Source organism: Mustela putorius, unplaced genomic scaffold (assembly GCF_011764305.1).
Source record: "Mustela putorius furo isolate JIRA1106 unplaced genomic scaffold, ASM1176430v1.1 tig00000083_pilon_pilon_pilon, whole genome shotgun sequence".
NCBI classification, from domain to species: domain Eukaryota; kingdom Metazoa; phylum Chordata; class Mammalia; order Carnivora; family Mustelidae; genus Mustela; species Mustela putorius.
In genome coordinates, this window is record NW_025421273.1 from 44,983,591 (window position 1) to 44,989,590 (window position 6,000).

Here is a 6,000-nt window from a genome sequence, read left to right on the forward strand (position 1 = left end):
CTGGGCCTATCTTTCTTACACTTAAGTGTATTTGTTGGTAGCACAACACTGTTGAAAATAAATGAGCACGAAAACAGTTTTTAAATCCAAACAGAAGATTCTTTAAAACATTCAAATCATTTTGAAAACATGCTGTTCCAATCAAATCTAATTCCAAATAACAAATCAAAAATGTTTCACAAGAGAATGCTTAGTAACAATGAAGCCCGCTGAAAATATTCTCCTATCAGATAAAATATTCAAGTTCTATTGCTACCCACTCCAGAGGGGTTTTCTGGGGAAGCTGACATTCATGTGAAAGATGCTGACACATAATATATGTAAGAAGCTTAATATCGGATTGACACAGAGACCAAACATTGAACAAACACTAGTTTCCTTAACCCGGGGAAGGAAAATAAGTATCGCCCACATAACTAGTAATACGTTCTTACAATACTTTCCTAAAAGTCCTACAGCCATGAAAAACATTATGACATCAGAGTATTGTCTATTTTAAAAGTTTAACTGGGGTGCCTGGGTGGTTCAGTCAGTTAAGCGTCAGCTCTTGAGCTCCGCTCAGATCATGATCTCAAAGGTCGTGAGTTCAAGCCCCACACTGGGTGTGAAGCCTACTTAAAATAAAAAAAAAAAATTTTTTTTTTAAGGTGTAACTAAAAAGGAGATAGAGAAACAACATTCCATTTTTCTTTTTTTGTTTTAAGATTTTATTTATTTACATGACAGAGATCACAAGTAGGCAGAGAGGCAGGCAGAGAGAGGAAGGGAAGCAGGTTCCCTGCTGAGCAGAGAGCCCAATTCGGGGCTCGATCCCAGGACCCTGGGATCTCGACCTGAGCCAAAGGCAGAGGCTTTAACCAACTGAACCACCCAGGTGCCCCTTAGTAATCTTTTCTTAAATAATTTTGTAGTCTCTTATTCATATTACTCCAGTTAAATGTAAAGCACCAGTCTTTTACACTTCAGTTCATTGAGTTTTCCACTACCACTTTATACAAGTTTCAGAAAGTGCTGAATAGTGTGCTGCCTCCTTGGGAGTGAATTATCTAGTTAGAAGTTATTCTTTCGAAAACAGAATAAAAGTTCAAGAAACTCCTTCCCTAAAAAAGGTCTGGAGTCCTTTTTCAAAGGCTCTGAGCAAATATCTAGGAACATCCCTAGATTAGGAAGACCCCAAGTCATTTGGGAGGGGTGGGGGGCACGCAGTGATGATGACAAAATGACAGCAACAGAAGTCTTAAATCTGCTTCTCCCCTGGAGTTCTGACTACTAGCCCATTGTACTCTACTGCCACCTGTGTTCTCCCAGCATCTCCCCCAACCACGAGGTTCCTCAGCCATTTCATCAATGCCAACCCCTCAAATCAGTGCATTCCTGATTCTGCAAGTTACCATAAACAACTGATTAACAATCACTGTTTTCAAGCTACAGACAACACGACTAAGCTGCCACTTAAGTTCATAAAGAAATCCCCCTTCAAAGATTATGTTCCTGAAAGGCCAGCTATCCTAAATGATCAGATATCCTTCGTTATCAGATATCCTTAATTATCCTGGCCATTTGAGGGCAAGATTTGAAATACAAGTCCATGACTAGGAAGAAAGAAAAAAAATAAATAAATCCGAGGCTTAAGAGACCCAAAGACCAAACAACAGATCAGGATGCCACTGTGTGCTGGTTTAAATCACTTAAATATTACAACAAATGACAAACCAATGCCAACCTCGCAAAGTTTCCGCATTTCTTGGAACTGAGACAGCACCGCTGGCATCATTTAATGATAATCCTTCAGGTATTTCACTAAAGTCACCAGGCGCGATGGAAAGCCCGTGACTGAGGACTTCTTAAAGAGCCCAGCCTCGCCGGAGCTGCCGACACTGTGTCTTACTCTCTTCTCAATCTGGGTTCTCCCAACCACTCCATCCATCCAGAAACGTTTGTGACAGTCGTGGCTCTCAGCTGCGCAGAACTTGACTACAAAACGGCTACAACTCTCAATCTGATTTCTCCCATTTATTTGCGTTTAGTTCAAGCCCCACACTCCCTCGGCCCTTCGCTCCCTGCCCCCTCGGTTCTAGATAGCTTCAGCGCGTTCTAGACCACCTCGCATTGTTTCTTGGGGACTCCGCATCCCTGCCTCCCACCAGCACTGTTTTCACCGCACAAATGTCATTTCCATCGTCACCCCTCCATTCCGCCCGGCGGGTAGCCGAGGAGCCTCCAGGACCAAGGGCCGGCTTCCCCCATTCGGTCCCCCTCGCACAGCCATTTTCTAGTTAAAACGCTCTCTGCCTCCGAGGGGGAAATGAACTTTTCCCCCTTTGATCTCCCGATTGCTAGCGTCTGAACCCCCAAGAAGCCAGCGCCGTCTCCAACTCCCCGGCAGGAGCGCGCTGCCGCCCCGGGAGGGAGAGCCCAACAGCACAGCCGAGGCCGGTGCCAGGGAAGGGGGTGTGCGCTCTTCCCCGCCGGCGCCCGCCCTCACTTTTCCCCTCCGCAGCCCCCACCCGGGCGCACCCCCTCCAATCCCGTCTCCCCCCCCAGGCCCTGCCAAACCCGGGCTGCCGAGGGAAAGAGAGCGCCGGGAAGCAAGAGGGATGGAAGTCAAGGAGTGAGCCCGCAGTCGCCGTGCCACCCGGCCGGCCCTGCGGCTCGAGCGCAGGGCGCACCGGACTCGGGAACCCGCGCCCGCTGCAGATGCGGTGGCAGCTGCTGCAGCTGTGGCTGCGGCGAGGCGGGCGGCCGGGGCCGCGCAGCCCCAGGGGCCGGCAGGAGAGGAGCAGCCGCCGGGGCTGCGCGCAGCCACTCGTCGCACGCCGCTTGCCGCTGCCCGGGTCTCTCGCCGGCACTCCCGGGCCGCCCCGGGGTCCAGGGCAAAAGCAAGGAAGAAAGCGAGGCTCACCGGCGGTGCGCGCCGCGCTCGCCCTGGCACCGGCGCCCGGCGGCTCTGCTCCGTCTCGCCTTCCCCGGAGCGCCCGGATCAGCTGCGGGTGCAGCGCACGAGCTTCCTACTTGAGACCAGGACGGGCTCCGGCGACTGAGCATGCCCAGTGCCGCTCCGCCAGTCCCGCGCAGGCAGCGGCGCCGGCGAGATTCCACTTCTCCAGGCTTTGGCGGCGGCTGCGCGAGGAGAGGCTGGAGGGGCCCGGCCAGGCGGGGGCCGAACGCGAGAAAGGCGGGGCTGGGGGCGGGGGCCGGGGAGGAGGGGGCGGGACGCGCTCCGAGTGCGACCCCTGCAGGCAGAGGCTGCGAGCCCTGTGGGACCCACGGTTCCCTTATCGCCTGGGAAGAAGGCAGGGAGGCTGCGGGGGGCCTGGGTGTCGAGATGCAGCCCGGTATCCCCTCCATGTGGCCTGGCGTCTGTCTGCACCAAAAGGCAGTTGGGTAACCTCATCCCTGGCTAGTCTTTTCTCCCACATGTCTGCAGTCCTTTATAATGGGAAAATGTACCCAGATGAGAACTGCCCACACCCACCCAGCTGCAACTTGTAGGCGAGAACTCCTTCTGCCTCCTTATCGGGAACCCCAGGCATATGCCCCCCCCCCGCGCACACACACACACACACACACACACACACACACACCATTCCTTGATGTGAAAGTCACAAGGAGATGACCTCAAGGGAGAAATATACCTGCAGGCGGGGAAAAGCACAATTTCCTTTTCACCGGGAATATTACCTATAACTGGAATTGTACGCAGACAAGCAGAGTTCTGCTAAGAATGGACACTCAGTAAGCGGTAATCAGTGCTCTGCCCTGGACAGTGTGAATGACACCCCCAAAGCGCGCTTAGCATCGTTCTTCTCCAGTGCAGTGGTTGTCAAAGGTCAGGATCACCCCGAGGCTTTATAGGAATAAAATGCTGGGTCCCACCCCCAGAGTCTGCATGAGTAATGGGCGTGCGGTGGGGCCCAAGCCTCCGTATACCCTACAAGTTCCCAGGTAATGCTTGTGCCACCGCTCCGAGGACCACACTTTGAGAACCATTATTATACATTCATATACACACAGCCTTATGTATGATCTGTGTCAAGGGGATTGTGCTAAAAGTAAATTAATAGTAACTGAAGTTGCGGCTTCTCGTTCATTCTCCTCCCCAAACTTCCGGAAAGCACTTGCTTCCTCAAATAACAGACTCACACCTAGCTGGTCCTTATTCTTCATGAGACGATTCTGTGTGGTTGCGGTGGGCAGTACTATATTGCTTCAAATACCATGTATTTATTGAGGATCCTTAAGGTGTACAGTAAGCCTAGGAATACCGGTAAATAAAAAATCCCAGACCCTTGCCTTCATGGAGCCTGCAGACACCCACCAAATAATCACTCACAAATGTCATATAAAACGTTGAAGAGTTAGGAGGGAGATCTACTACACGTGGATAAAAGGGTGTATAATGGGACCCTGATGCTGACTCACAGTAGGGTTGCAAGGAATGAGCGGTGGAGGGAAGCTACCTTGCGGAAGGCCGGTTCCCGACGTTTGCACCCCTAAAACCTCTCCCACGAACAATTTTCCTCGGACCCACCTGAAGGCCAACAGCCACGTTGCGCCTTACTGTAACAGAAAAGCAATATTGCCACTGAGAAATCCCTGTAAATCCATGAAAGTGCTCACCCTTAGGGCTGAGTCCCCACACCTCAAGACCCGCCTATTGAGTCTGAGACCCTGGACAGACGGAGGCCATACTTTTAACCCAATCTGGGAAAAAGCAGTCTCGGAACCGGAAAGCCTTCTAGTCCTGGTCTATGGCCTTCAGGTTCAGAGAAGCGAAGAAATTAACCAACCCAAGACCACCCGGCCCTTCAGTAGCGGGACCAGTCTCCACCCTTCCCGGTAGGTCCTCTTTCCGTGGCACTCCATTCCCACGGACCCCGCGGCTCCCCGCGGCCCTCCAGGAGTCCCACCCTGCTGTCCCCTCTCCTGGGGGGTCCCAGGGCGACCCACGGCTCCCGCCCCTCCCGGTTCGGTCTCCTCCAGACCCGGAGGAAAACCCGCGGTGGAGTCCTCGGCGGCGGGGCGGGGCGACGCGCGCAGGCGCAGTGGCCGCCAGGTTGGGCCGAGGAGGCGCCCAGCTCCACACCTGATGCAATCAGCCTTCCGGAAACGGGCCCGGCCGCCGCGCTCACCCAGGAAACGCTTCTGCGCCCTCCTCTGGCCACCGAGCCCCCCGCCCGCGTTCCGAGCCACCTCGCCGCCCGACTTTGCCCCGGCACAGAGGGCGACGTTCGGCGTCCTCCGGAGGACCCGCAGGAGTCGGCAAGTCACCGCCTGCGAAAGCAAAATTTCTGGCTGCCCTGATAGTGACGTGGAAACGGCCACCGAAGGTTCCGTGGAAATTCCCTTAATTATGTATTTGCAGAGAAGACCGGCGGAGGCGGGGAAGGTTTTAACCTGCTTTGCTGCGATCCTTCCCTGCTTTGCTGCGATCCTTCCTGCCAGACACACATCTTCCTTCCTCCCTTGAAGGAGCGTTTCTAGAACAGCGTGAAGGCAGAATGGACAGGACTCCCTGCTACCCTCTCGGTCTTGCTGAATATGGAACAGCGCGTTGTCTCTGCTACAGAAAGCCTTCCGCCGCATACTCATTTTATAAATAAGTAATTGGTTCCTCTGTACCTCATCATTTTAGTTTACAAAGAAAATCACTTCTCCTTTCACCGCCTCATGCAATTTTGATATCTATTGTGAGTGGGTTTTGTCCTTCATGCTGACTCACCATGAAGTGTTTTCTAAGGAAATGAGATATTCTAAGAACATTTCAAGAGCATGTTTATAAAAGAATGGAAGTAAAAAATTACCTACGTCCTTTAAGGCTAAAACGGAAAAGAAAAGACAAATTCAAGGAATTTTATATGTAAGGATACTTAGGAGATCATTCTAGAGTGAAGCCTGGATCAACGCGGGTTTTACAGATGTTTACCTCTCTGTGGCCTGAAGAGGTCAATGACTTTTCCTTCCTTAAGCAAAACTGCACTTGAAAACAGATTTCTTAAC

At 52.2% G+C, this 6,000-nt stretch overlaps 1 protein-coding gene across 12 annotated transcripts in view; it reads right to left on the reverse strand.

Moving 5' to 3' along the window:
* APBB2 (amyloid beta precursor protein binding family B member 2) overlaps positions 1-3,138 on the reverse strand; it is a 368,036-nt gene extending 364,898 nt beyond the window's left edge. For 4 of the 12 annotated variants that reach the window (XM_045076734.1, XM_045076731.1, XM_045076758.1 and 1 more), the window contains exon 1: positions 2,903-3,137. The gene's annotated coding sequence lies outside the window, so the exon portion shown is untranslated. Of the gene's footprint in view, positions 1-2,902 lie in introns of all 12 variants that reach the window. The other 8 variants (XM_045076750.1, XM_045076741.1, XM_045076787.1 and 5 more) reach the window with 4 other exon arrangements.
* Positions 3,139-6,000: the final 2,862 nt, after the last annotated feature.